Source organism: Notolepis coatsorum, assembly GCF_963971535.1.
Source record: "Notolepis coatsorum genome assembly, chromosome: 6".
In the NCBI taxonomy this organism is placed as follows: Eukaryota; Metazoa; Chordata; class Actinopteri; order Aulopiformes; family Paralepididae; genus Notolepis; species Notolepis coatsorum.
Genome location: NC_140170.1, coordinates 43,692,923 through 43,707,806, shown reverse-complemented (window position 1 = coordinate 43,707,806; position 14,884 = coordinate 43,692,923). Strand labels below are relative to the sequence as shown.

Sequence of the window (14,884 nt, the reverse complement as noted above, 5' to 3'; positions counted from 1 at the left end):
TATTTTGGTTTGCAAAATAAGTATGCAGTCCTCAAAAACTAAAACTACAATGGCCACTTTTCTGCCCACTTGTTAAGAGGTTTAAGGTACAAGACTGTGTATGTGGCAGCCTAGTCCTACAGTGGTAACCAACCAACTCATTGGCCAGATGTTCTCCTTTCTTGTCTCTTATTGGCCATAATAAGCCCTCCCCTCCAACACCCAGACACGTCTGTGAATGTCACAGCCTGCTGTGATGTTAGCAGTAGGGGTGCACCGATATATCGGCTGCGTATCGGTATCGGCCGATATGTGCCTTGTTGACTGCAATCGGCCTATATAATTATCCGCTACTGCATCAACTTTATGATTAATAAAGGCATTCGTTTTTGTGGCATTAACGTTACATATATATTACTATTGCTATTGATAAATCTTGGTGTCATTACATTTAAATGTTTTACATTTAGTCATTTAGCTGACGCTTTTATCCAAAGCGACTTACAAGTTCTGTACGACAGGTCATCAGGAAGGATACAACTCTATCAGCTGAGTAACAATATTCATCAAAGTGTTGCGTGTTACAGCGTAGGTTAGTTTATTAGGACAAGTGCATGACAGTTAGGTTAGTTAGGGTTAGATTTTTAATTTTAATTTTTTTTTTTTTTTTTTTTTTTTTCAGATAATGGTTGAAGAAGTGCGTCTTTAGTCGACGGCGAAAGATTGGACGGGATTCGGCTGTCCTAACTGGGGTGGGTAGTTCATTCCACCATTGTGGGGCAAGGACTGAGAATAGGCGGCTTCTCTTTGATGACCCTCCCGGAGCTTGGATAGGAGTAGGTCTAAGGCGGCCAGAAGATGCAGAGCGTAGGGGTCTTGAGGGTGTGTAGTTGGAGACCATTGACCGGAGGTAGGCGGGAGCGGTTCCCTTTGCCGGACGGTATGCTAGGTCGAGGGCCTTGAAGCGGATACGTGCAGCAATGGGGAGCCAGTGCAGGTCCCTAAGAAGTGGGGTGACATGGGCCGACTTCGGTAGGTTTGAGATCAGGCGGGCCGATGCGTTCTGAATGAGTTGAAGAGGCTTGGTGGCAGTGGCCGGGAGGCCAGCTAGCAGTGCGTTGCAGTAGACAAGTAGACAAGAATAAGTCAAATTAACTTAACCGATTGGTGGTAAGAACAGCAGAGGTGGGTGCAAGCAGTGTGACATAATTGGCAGAATCGACTGTCAATTAAATTTGTTCCGTTGTGGTCTACCTGACATGCAAACTCATAAACAAGTCTTGAGCAAGACAAGTTAGTATGTTAGGTTAGTTATATGAAAGCCAGTGAGTATTTTATGACTCAGACTTCAGCAATAATCATGAGCATTATAAAATAAAACACACATGGCACATAAACATACTTCTTGATGTTTCCTTTTTTTAAGTAAGTTTGTTTAACCTTTATTTTACCCAGGGTAGGTTCGCTGAGCACAGATGCTCTTTTTCAGCTACGCCCTGCTTCACATTCACACAGTTCCATTCACACCTGGGAGCTGCCCAGTACAACCACAGTCTGACACCATTGGCCACTGAGCAACTCCACTGGAGCAGTTGGGGGTTAAGTGCCTTGCTCAAGGGCACTTCAGTGGCAGATTTTTCCTGCCGGTCCCGGGGATTGAACCGGCGACCTTCCGGTCACAAACCCGCTTCTCTAACCATTAGGCCACCGCTGCCCCCGAGGCCTATGTTCATATCAGTGAGCACAATTTGTAACACAAAAAGAGAGACGTGTAGCCTATTTATTTATTTAATATTTGATTTATAAATTGTATTATTATTTATTATTTTATTTGTTGTGTCATGCCTAAAACAATAGTCAAGCATAAGGCTAAAACATTTTCTTAAACAATAATATATTTTTTTGTTATATGAAAGAATGTTACAATAAAAGCTTTTCTATACATTTGTCTGATTGATTGATTGATTGATTGAAAACTATTAACAGATTGCAGAATTGTTACAATACAGTACAGCTCAATACAACAACTGCTAAGACTGGAGGATGAAGACCAGAAAAAGACTTTCAGCTTGTTTACATAAGGGTCCTCCATTTTCAATGAATCAAAACATTTAGAGACATACAAATAATATACAGTACTATGTAAGAGAGAGAGAGAACATCATAAAGAAAATAAGTAAAAAAAATATATATATATATATATATATATATATATTTTTGTAAAATATAGATTTTTTGCCAGGGCACAAATATCGGTATCGGCCGATTGTGTTATTTGAACAATCGGTATCGGTATCTGCAGTGAATTTTCATATCGGTGCATCCCTCGTTAGCAGCAGTGATTGGTTTGGAACTGGCTTGGATTGTGGTCATTGTTGTGGATACCATGCGAGTATTTCCTCATCTTCATTGAGGGTCAAGGCTAATATAGTGGAGGCTAAGTCACCAGGAAGTCACCCAAAGGGACATACAGTATACAGCACATGCTCAGTGTGAGGGCGGGGACCTCTGGGGACACACTGGTTTGGGTTGGACAACTGTGAAGAATAATCTTAACCAGGGAATCGATTTTTCACAGGATATGACACAATATGATGTCAGTGATATATCTTCCTACCCTCCTTGTTGAGGGTTGAGGTGGGGGGATTATTCCATGGGGAGTTCATGAAGCCCACTGAGACAGGAATAGAATAGAATAGAAATATTTCTATTATCCAGAGGGAAATTTGACACTGCAAATCGCTCAACATTAAACATTTAAACAGAACAGGTCACAAATAAGAATAACAAAACCAATCAAATTGCCTAAGAATAAGAATAGAATAAAAATAGAATAAAAATAGAATAAAAATAGAATACAAATAGAATAAAAATAGAATAAAATATAAGAATAGAATAAAAATAGAATAAAATATACAGTAAATAAATACAGTAAAAATATACTGAAGTCTACAGTAGGTGAAATATTGCACAGTGCTGTTTCAAAAGTAAGAGTCCAGGAAGATGGTAACTGTCACTCTGTGCTCAATGATGCAGTGAGGCACAGTGTTGCATTGTATAGTCTGATGGCTGTTGGAATGAAGGACTTCCTGTGCAGTTCAGTGCTGCATTTGGTAGTGTGAGCCTAGCACTGAACATGCTCCTCCTGTCAGCCAAGTCTAGTGGGTGGGAGGGGTTTTCCCTGATGGTGTGGAGCTTAGCAAGGCTCCTCCTCTCCTCCACCCTCGCTAGGGAGTCCAGCTCCACACCAACCACGCTTCTGGCCTTCCTGACCAGCTTATCCAGCCTGTTTGTGTCCCCTGCTCTCAGTCTGCTGCCCCAGCAGGTCACTGCGTACAAGAAGGCGCCCGCCACTACCGACTCATAGAACATCCTCAACATCCTTGTACAGATTTTATTTTATTTTATTAGGGATCCCCATTAGCTGGTGCGATAGCAACCAGCTAGTCTTCCTGGGGTCCACACACAAAAAAACATACAAAAACAATCACTATTGCAAAAACAAAATTATTAAAAGTCAGTACACACAAATGCATAATGAAACTACTGTAACAATTAAGATAGCTAAAATTACATTAGTGTAAAACAAAAACAAAAAAATTACTTTACAGTGTTAAAAACAATTTAAAAACAATTTAAGATTATTTTTTTAAAGTGAATCTACTGTAAATGCAGCAGAGGTTCCGAGGCAGGCCATTCCAAAGAGTTAATGCTCTAAAAATAAAAGATCTCCCCAAAGCGCTGGTTCTAGGACCTGGCAATTCAAGCTGCCCACTACTGGAACCTCTAGTGTAATGCTTGTGCACAGTATTACTAAAAACAATCTGATTATGTATAAAAACAGGAGTTTTACTGCTCATGACCAACTTGAACAGCACAAGTATATTAAAAGACAATCTATTTTCAACGTTAAGCCAAGAGAGGCGGGCAGACATTGAAGGATCTCAGCCTTCTGATGAAGTAGAGTCGGCTCTGGCCCTTCTTGTACAGTGCCTCTGTGTGTTTTGACCCGTTCAGTTTGTTGTCGATGTGCACACCGAGGTATTTGTACACCTCAACCATGTCCACATCGACTCCCCTGATGGAAATGGGGGTCACAGGTGCACTCCTCCTCCTCCCCAGCAGGAATAGTGATATATATACTGTTGGATTCTGATCAATCAGCCAGTATCACGTCTTCGTCTGTTTGGCTTGTGTTCTCATCTCCATCCACTGACCCTGCGTTGTGTTTGTTATCTCTCCAACGTCTCATATACTGGCTGTACAATCCTTATCATTCCCTATTAATGCAATCCGCAAGCATAAGTATTCACCACCTTCGTAAGAATTCGACCCTTTGACAGCATAATACCTTTCTTGAAAGAGCGTTGTTTATTGCATAAACAGAAGCCTCAGCTCAGATGTTATCAGATTGTATTGTCCTTGCTATCGTCTCTTCTGTGTGTTCAGTCCAATGGTGGCTCAGGCCTTGTCGCTAGCCAGAACCCTTCCCCCGTTAGCCGAAGCTAATGATGATGTGGCATTCCCCCCCCCCCCCCCCCCACCGGCGACAGTGAGAGGGATGAGCGTCTGTGATGGTTCTTCTCTCCCGTGGGATTAGTTTCTCAGTCGTTCTTAGTCTCAGTCTTGGTCTGGCTTACACCCGGAAACACTGTTAGATTTATAGGATCTTCGTCATAGCAATGACGGCCTCGCCCCTCTCCTGGTTGTCATGCGACGCGCTGTCATGACAACTGCTAATAACCTTTACCACACATTCAAAACGTTTCATTACTGTCAAACCCTCCATCGTTCTGCTCTCTGTCTCCTGCCGCTGTTATCAGTATTTATGTTACCACCCTGCCGATGACCTCGGAGCCCATGGCTCTCTGTCTAGTTTGACTAGAGGCAGACACACATGCTAAAAATTATGATAATGATGATAATGGTATTACCCTCTTAAAGCTTGTCTCTATATATCAGTTATAAACCAAATATACATTGAAAAAACACAGATTTCTTTCAATACTAATACATTTGACTTCACTTGATTGTACATCACACAAAGCCTTCCACATGGAGGCTGAAACATTCATAACCAATGACCGTTACAGTAACATACTGAAATGTTTTTCTATCTAGGAGAATAAAGCAACCGTAAGGGGCAATGGGTCAGTAGAATGGTGGATGGGTCAGTAGAATGGTGGATGGGTCAGTAGAATAGTGGATGGGTCAGTAGAATGGTGGATGGGTCAGTAGAATAGTGGATGGGTCAGTAGAATAGTGGATGGGTCAGTAGAATAGTGGATGGGTCAGTAGAATGGGGAACAGAGTAGCATGTGAATGAAGTCTCTATTCACCTTGTGTTTCTAGGCAACATGGACACGGCCAGCACGCTGATTTTCTAATTCTACTTCCCATGTGCACAGGTTGCACACTAGGGGTGGGAGTCTCCAGAGGCCCCACCCACAATATGATACTATCACAATACTAGTCAGAGTATCAGGGAAGATACTCCACTCCTTCTATTCCGGGGCTGTAGAGAGCATTCTATTGACTGGGAACATCACTGCCTGGTTTGGAAACAGCACGGCACAGGACAGGTGGTGCGCTCAGCAGAGCGTACTACGGGTATTGCACTACCACCCCTGCAGGACTTATACAATAGCAGGTGCAAATCCAGAGCCTGTAGAATAATGAAAGACCCTCACTGCCCCAACAACAGCCTGTTCAAGCGCCTACATATACACTCAACAAGAACAGAGAGACTGCAGCTCAGCTTCTTCCCTCAGGCCATCAGAACAATGAACACTGATCTCTCCACTCACAAGCACACACTGTAAACCCGAATAAGTTTCCAGAACTTAAAAAAATTGAGGCCATACCATGCCTCAATTTTTTTAAGTTGATAAACTCAAATGTTTTCAGTTGGCTAAGACTTACAATTATCAGTTAAGGCAACTCAAATATGGTCTGTTACTGTGACTTAAGGTTCTCAGTTAAGTCAAATCAAATATGGTCAGTTACTCTGACTTACAGTTCTCAAGTGGAGTCAACTCAAATATGTTCAGTTACTGTGACTTACAGTTCTCAGTTAAGGCAATTCAAATATATTCAGTTACTGTGACTTAAGGTTCTCAAGTGGTGTCAACTCAAATATGTTCAGTTACTGTGACTTACAGTTCTCAGTTAAGGCAATTCAAATATATTCAGTTACTGTGACTTAAGGTTCTCAAGTGGTGTCAACTCAAATATGTTCAGTTACTGTGACTTACAGTTCTCAGTTAAGGCAATTCAAATATATTCAGTTACTGTGACTTAAGGTTCTCAAGTGGTGTCAACTCAAATATGTTCAGTTACTGTGACTTACAGTTCTCAGTTAAGGCAGTTCAAATATGTTCAGTTACTGTGACTTAAGGTTCTCAAGTGGTGTCAACTCAAATATGTTCAGTTACTGTGACTTACAGTTCTCAGTTAAGGCAATGCAAATATATTCAGTTACTGTGACTTAAGGTTCTCAAGTGGTGTCAACTCAAATATGTTCAGTTACTGTGACTTACAGTTCTCAGTTAAGGCAGTTCAAATATGTTCAGTTACTGTGACTTAAGGTTCTCAAGTGGTGTCAACTCAAATATGTTCAGTTACTGTGACTTACAGTTCTCAGTTAAGGCAGTTCAAATATGTTCAGTTACTGTGACTTAAGGTTCTAAAGTGGTGTCAACTCAAATATGTTCAGTTACTGTGACTTACAGTTCTCAGTTAAGGCAGTTCAAATATGTTCAGTTACTGTGACTTAAGGTTCTCAAGTGGTGTCAACTCAAATATGTTCAGTTACTGTGACTTACAGTTCTCAGTTAAGGCAGTTCAAATATGTTCAGTTACTGTGACTTAAGGTTCTCAAGTGGAGGTAACTCAAATATGTTCAGTTACTGTGACTTAAGGTTCAACCTTAAATCCATGTGATTAAGTTAACAGAACTCAACGACATTGAGGCCATCCCATGCCTCATTTCTTTTAAGTTAATCAACTCAAATTTTTAAGTTAATCAACTCAAATATTTGCAGTTACTATAACTTAAGGTTCAGTTTTAAAATCCATGTGAAAAAGTTAACAGAAAAATAACTACACAAGCACATTATATCAACTTCAAACAACTCTTTTATTTTTTTCTATTCAAAGAGTATAAAAGAGTATACATATATAATCTGTATGTTAGCAATGTACAATAACACTGTAAACACCGTACACTGTTTTTGGACTATATATGTTAACAATACCGACCAGGTATTAGTGCCTTGCAAAGTGCAGATATGAAGTTTTCCCCTTTTTTTGTATGCATTTAGGAGGTTTTGTTCTTCATCGAAACTATTTATCTTACAAAAACATTGTGTTACAACTTCAAACTCTTTATATTTATTTCTATTCAAAGAGTATACATCTATTTATCTTACAAAAACATTGTGTTGCCCTCTCCAACATTATGGCAATGTTAAAATTGAAAATATATATATATAGAAAATATATATAGAAAATAAATACATGCATGTTATAACATGTACATACAATGTAATGTATATTACACATTTAATCCCTCTGGTCACAATAGTGTAATAATGTTTGTTATAAGGCTCTGAAAATGTTACTGAATGATGTATCAATGTATTTCCAGCAAATATTGAAATAATAAAGGGTCTCAATATGTGCAGTGCACATGACCAGAGCCGTTTACATCCTGGCTGAATTACTCAAATTTGTATAGTGTGGTCATAGAATGAGCAAACATGTTGACGGCAACTATTGTGACCGTTGGGATAACACAGTGTATCTATGTACAGTACAGAGTCAAATGTATAGATTATCTGAAAATTGTCAATCCGCTTGGCACATGTAAAATTCACAAACGTTGTGCTGTATATTGGGTCCTGCCAATGTGGAACCAAAATACCAATCCACATTACATGCTATACAGCTGGCAATACTGTTAATAGTGCACATACCTACATATGGAAATGCAGCTGCATGTATTTGCTCCATGATGTATCATGGAACAAGATGGTGTTTTCATTGAAAGAGTTAGTCAGAATGTCAGAGGCACCATCCGTCATTTAGAGCAGGCTATGTTTGCAGAATGATAACTAGAACACTACAGTACTCTGTACTAAGAACACTATACAGTACACTAACTATACTGCCCTGTCAAGGCAGACCGCAGTAACTTCCAAACAGTGAAACTGAGAAAAATGGCTTTAAAGTTTTTTGACTTGCCATCCAAAATGTGTTATAGGTAGATAGATGATAGTACCCAGATTTAACATGTATTAATGAAGTAATCTTTAGGCATACAAAAATATGACGTAGTTATTTTAATTAACCCCAAAAAAGCAGATACTGCACTCTGCTGCACGATTTCCTTAAATAATTATACAGGTAATGTACAGGCAAAGTGCAGTAACTTCAAATGCAATGTTGTTTTCCCTCCAGCTTTCATAACTTCACCTAGCCATTTTATTTGGATCATCATCATTCCAATATATTCAGGTATTAAATTTCATTTTCAAAATGGCTAGGTTAAGTTATGAAAGCTGGAGGGAAAACAACATTGTATTTGAAGTTACTGCACTTTGCCTGTACATTACCTGTATAATTATTTAAGGAAATCGTGCAGCAGAGTGCAATATCTGCTTTTTTGGGGTTAATTAAAATAATTATGTCATATTTTTGTATGCCTAAAGATTACTTCATTAATACATGTTAAATCTGGGTACTATCATCTATTTACCTATAACACATTTTGGATGGCAAGTCAAAACACTTTAAAGCCATTTTTCACTGTTTGGAAGTTACTGCGGTCTGCCTGGGTTTTGAGTGTGATTTTGTAGTTACTGCAGTTTTTAAAACCCCATATTTCCAAAACTGAGCGACATTAACATCTGAAACTTGGTCACAAGATAAAACATTTATTGACAAGGTCAATTTCACTCATAACTAAATTTTTACTTTTTTCAAGTTACTGCGGTTAGCCCTTGACAGGGCAGTATACTACTGCCTACAAGGTCTCAAGGATACAGTCCCACTCTCAGCATACAAGATCGATGGTCTGCTGCTGCTGACTCCCAAGCGATTCATTCAAGTGAAACGGAACTGAGTCCAGCTAATGGTGAATAGTTATTTTATTAATCAATTATTGTGTCTTTATTCACTCTAGTTGTGTAATTGACCAGTTCATATTCTGTATAAGTTCATATTCTGTATATGTTAATAATAACGCTTCTGTGTTGCGTTTATGGCTCCTGGTATATCGCCTTGTACTCTGTACTGAGAACACTAACTCTACCACTGCCTACAAGCAATGGAAGCAGTCAGAGCAGAGTGGCATTTATGCCCATTGCCTCCTATTGTTCCTCGAGAAACAAACGTTTGGGACTTGGATGTTGCCTTTGAGATTCTGATAAACTCTTTCAACTCTAAAACTTACTTGGATGAAATTACAATAATGCCAGCTATAGACGGTTAAGAAAATTCAAACTGTAAAACTCTCAAATGTAAACATATTACATAAAAAATAAAGAACAAGGTACATTGAGTAGTTTGGACCTATTGGCTGAACATCTGCAAAGTAGTACAGCAACTTTTGAAGGTATTATTTTGACATGACAAGACATTTCAGATGAGTTTCTATAGACACACTTTTGAGGTGTTGGTAAGTGCTTTGGGGTAGTGCATAGATTAGTCCAAAAATTACAGGAAGGAATCACCAAATCTGGGGAAGCTGATCATGATATGACTTTCAATGACAATAGAGATTGTCACAGGCTGGTAGTGAACTGGACTTGTGTCATGATCACTGATTACAGTAAGGAATAGAAACTCATCTGAAAGAAGGATGTGGGGTGAGGTATTAATTTCCTTGTCATGTCAAAATAATACCTTCAAAAGTTTAATGCAAGAGCGGTCAGGTGACGTAGCGGAGATTGCGTTCATCACCAACGCTGGAGACACTGGATTTGCGTGTTCGAATCCAACTCCCTGCGTTGTCACCAGCTTGGCTGGCCGTTCACACTAATACAATTCGGCAGTATTAGGGGGTGGGGAAGCTGGCGGGTGGGAATCTGGCGTTGTGGACAGCGACGCCTACAGGTCAGGTCTCGGCGCTTGCTAAGCGGGGCAGGACTTGGTGGAGATAGCGTGCCCTCCCACGCGTTACACTTCACCAATGAGAGCCCTCGCTGCCAAGTGAAAAGACGTCACTGGCTGTCGGTGCACGTCTCGGGGGAAGCGTGCGATCGACTCGGGACACCCTTATACCGACTCGTAGGAGAACATGCATACAGCACCAGGTAGGGGGGGGGGGGGGGGGGAATTGGCACAACGACTAATTGGGACGGGGAGAAAATCCATTGAAAAATCAAAAAAATAAAATGATTGCATCATCAAGTCATTCTTGAGAGTCTGCAACCTGGGCAACAGTTTACCAGCTTCTAGACCTAGTAAAATCTTCTGAATGAATTCAAAAGTGTTGGTAAGTCCCTTGGGGTAGCTGAGGTGTAGTGCATAGATTAGTCCAAACATTACCAGGAAGGAATCACCAATCAGAGATTGTCACAGGCTGGTAGTGAACTGGACTTGTGTCATGGTCACTGATGACAGTAAGGAGGGCCACTGCAACACCCTGAAGCTCTGGCTCATCAGGCGTGTCCTGAAGGAATGAAAGAGACATAATAATCACAAATAAATCCATGGTTTCTACAAAGTGCAGCACAAAGCTAAGTATATGGAGTTGTGTTTGTAAGTTGTTTATATTTTAGTTAGAACTATTTTTTTGGTGAGAAGGTTATTTTTATTTAACCAGGTTAGTCCCGTCGAGATCAAATATCTCTTTCACAAGGGAGACCTGGAAGGAAGAAAGACTGATACTTAGCATTTTGATTTACTGTTCACTTAATATACAGTTGTACTGTAAATTATTTTCACTCGGACTCACTGTGCAGGTTTTGAAAAATCCAGAGACTTCCTCATGCAGATACACAGGCAGGGCATGGAGAACAGTGGTATGCCTGGTGTGAACATCATGGATTTCCTATTAAGATGTAAGATTAAGAAGAAAAAAATAATTGTATTATATGGAAATGTTTACTGAACAAACCGGATTTTAAACAGTCCAATCAGATATGTCCACAAATAACATGTTCACATCTTTAATGCAATCAGAAAAATGGCAAACACAATGGTGGACTAATTGTAAAATTCAAAAGCTCATTTGAATCATTGAACCTGTTCAATGTTACAGAGGTTCGACCTATGACATGTATAATAATCTATTCACCTGTTCATCGTGGATTTTTTAAAATGTGAGCCAAAGCATCTGCCGTGTTCCCAGTTTTGGACGCCTTCTGTCTGAATAACGTCATCAGTCGAGGAAGATGGCGGTCAAGCTCAGCGTAGAATGTGTTGGGCAGGTTCTGGTTGGCAATCAGCTGGAACTCTGCATACACCTATATTTAAAAACAGCAGGACAATATAGTATATCAACATCAATTAGTCACTTCAACTTGGTGGATCTCTTACTTTGTTTGGTTTGGGCTTCAGAGCATGACGGCGGGATTTCTGGTCAACCATGTCATTACATGCTTTGCGGAATCGGTCGCTGATGACTAGCTCACGGGGGCGCACAGAACACACACGCAGATGCACCGCTAGAGTATATAAACCAGGCTTAAGAATCACAAGTTTCACTTTAAAACACACAGAATGTGCCAAATGTTAACACAGGAAAGAGAGCTGATCTATATTACCTCAGACTCCATTTTGAGAGCAGGCCAGAGGTCCATGAGCTCTTTCACTGGTGGGCTGGACTTCACTATGGTCTGTCGGCGCAGGGCAAATGTGGTCTGCATCAGCTTTCTAATGAGGGGCAGGTTCTTCTCAGTCTTCTTCAGCTGCTCAAGCCTCAAGGAATCCTCTCCTTGGGGATAGTTGGGTAGGAAGTTTACTTCTGCTCGCTTGGGTCTTTTAATGTTAGAATGTGAAGGTTCGCCATCAGGATTGCTTCTACCTCTTTTTCCAGCATTTACAGTGACCTCCTCACATCCTGCCCGTCTCAGCTTGTTCCTGAAATTGCCCATCTTGAATTTGATGCTGTTCTTCCATCCATTGCAGCCGGTCTCAGATCCTGCTTCCTTCAAGCAGGGATGTTTGGCGACAAGAGCCGCAGAAGCCACTGCTATCTCTTTATCACTTGGATAAGCCTTGAAAGCATACATTGTAGATGCAAGCTTTTCTAAGATGTCGTGCTTTAGGTCTCTTGTCAACTTAAGGTGTCTCTTGTTCTTCTCAAATTCGTTGTTTCCGTCTCTAAGTTTCAGCTCAACATCGAATGCAAATGTAGGAACTGGAAAAGGACCTGGAGGCCATCTGCTTAGACGTTCTGGAGATGACCTATCTGAAAGTATATCAACGTTCTGGAGATGACATATATCAGTAGATGCGAGAGAGCTGGAGTCGAGCGAAAGTGAAATGTGCACAACAGCTTTTTGTGGCAATTCCGTAATGTCATCAAGGGAAGTAAGTTTCCCATCAAAGTCTGGATCTTCATACAGCAAACTGAAGTCAAGGTCTATTTCCAACTGTTCTTTTATAATCTTGATCAGTGCATCAACAGAGGCGGGTCGTGAACTGAGTTTTAATTTTCTAGCCCGGTCTGTCTCAACAACACGAAGGATCATGGGTTGTGGGGAGGCAGCTGCCATTGTGCTATGCAAACTTGAATGAATCGCTTGGGAGTCAGCAGCAGCAGCAGCAGACCATCGATCTTGTATGCTGAGAGTAGGACTGTATCGTTGTGACCAGACGGCAGGTAGATGGACAGTGGACAGATGTGATCCGGTCGACAGACAGCAGCTCAAGGACCTAAGGAGTAGTCATAAACACAACACAGAAAGCGTCATTATTAACATATACAGAATATGAACTTATACAGAATATAAACTGGTCAATTACACAACGAGTGAATAAAGACACAATAATCGATTAATAAAATAACTATTCACTGCCGCCCTGCTGGATTAAATTCTGAATTGCAGGTAGGCCTGAATAAGTATTTACTGTGCAAAATAACCAAAACCAGATAAACAATATCTGTTTTTTATGAAGCACAGATCATGTTAATTAAGTATTCTGAGTCTGAGCAGACAGAAAACCATCTTACCCTCAGCAAGGGATTCCTTTGTGCTGAAGACCCACAATGCAACACAACAACTTCAAGCTAAAATGCCTCACATACAAAACGAAATAAAATATAGAGCCATGGCTGTGTCCCAAGTTTAACACAATTGAACTATAATAAAGTATTTGACCTGTTCCACTCGACGGGGTCGGTACCGACCCCTTTTGACCTTATTATCATATAGGCATATTTTTATGAAGATGAAAATAATTTGTGATTTTAAAATCAACCGTTTTCAAGTATAAACATCACTACTATGTCACAAATACATGTAGAATGTAAAACGTTAGGTTGGCAATAATTTAGCAATAGGTTAAAAGTGTACTTATATCATTTTAAGTTTTCTATTTGCGATTGTCTATTCTGACCCGGAACCGGAAATGTTGAACCATCGGAATTGTAGTTTACTTGCGGCCATTTTGTAGAGGAGATCGCTAGCTATCGGCCTGCGTTGAAATTTCTCCGATCTACACTTCCTGTCACATACTATGGTGGTTCAAAGTTCAGCGTTCTGAATGAATCATATCAATAATTGTTATGATTCGCGATAATAAGCTACAAAAGGTAACGTTTTTGACAAATATTGAAACGCAGTCAGTTTCTCCACACTATTGTTACCATGTAGGAATAATTAGATCTGAAATTAGTTTCAAAATGGTTACACTGTGGGGGAAATAAAATAGTACAGTCGATTACAGTAAATATCAGTATCTGTTATTATGCACGCCTGGTGATACTATATCCAAATTGAACTCGGCCATTTGAAATATACAATATGTATATATATATAAATGTGCTAATTGGCTATAATAAGGTAATGTATAAGCATATATTCTATATTCTATAATAATATTTCAAATTGCATTGGTCCGGATGGGAGAATTCAGTACTGTATATACAGAACCTTCAGTTTGATCATCTTCCCTTTATCAATTTCCTTAGATCTTTTGTACACATGATCTCAAGAGGGTACTGAATGAGCTCAGTGGCAGTTTTTTAAGTTTGGTCATTATTATCATGGTTTTATTCACTGTCAAAGATGAAAAGAAAAATCATAATTCATATTTTCCTTTGTTTCATCACAATTTAAGCAAGCCTAGTAATATACACAATATTTCTGACACTGAGAATACATTCATTGAGGTCCATAGATGTTCCTAGATACCAAGAATATGCAAATAGCCCTTGTAGAAGTGGAGCAATATTCCATTTACCTAGGTATACATTTTATGCAGATTTTCACCTGGGGTGGAACAGGTTACTAGTTACAACAATGCTTATGTAACTATTAAAAACGTACATTTTAATCACGAAACAAAATGGCAGACTAACGTTAGCTAGCATGCTAGCTAGCTAACGCTAGTAGCATGCTAGCTAGCTAACGTTAGTAGCATGCTAGCTACTGTAATAATATGCAATACTATTTGCTAAAACAAGCTCCAAACTATTTGCCACGGCACAGAGATAACATTTAGTCAAACGATAACAGCCCGGTGATGGTATCTGAACGGGATCATACTATTCCCATAAGAACTCACTTACCAGTTAACTAGTATCTAGCATGCTAGCTAATAATGCTAACAATGATAACAAGCTTCGTTCTGCACTGTACTAGTTGCCACCACGGTAATAATTCACAAAGTAGCATGTAGTCAAACGATGACAGCAAGATTATGGTATGTGAATGGCATAATACATTATATT

General features: G+C 39.8%; 1 protein-coding gene across 1 annotated transcript in view; it reads left to right on the top strand.

Annotated features, from left to right (window-relative positions):
* jph3b (junctophilin 3b) overlaps positions 1-14,884 on the top strand; it is a gene marked incomplete at its 5' end in the record, with an annotated part of 161,954 nt that overhangs the window by 33,107 nt on the left and 113,963 nt on the right.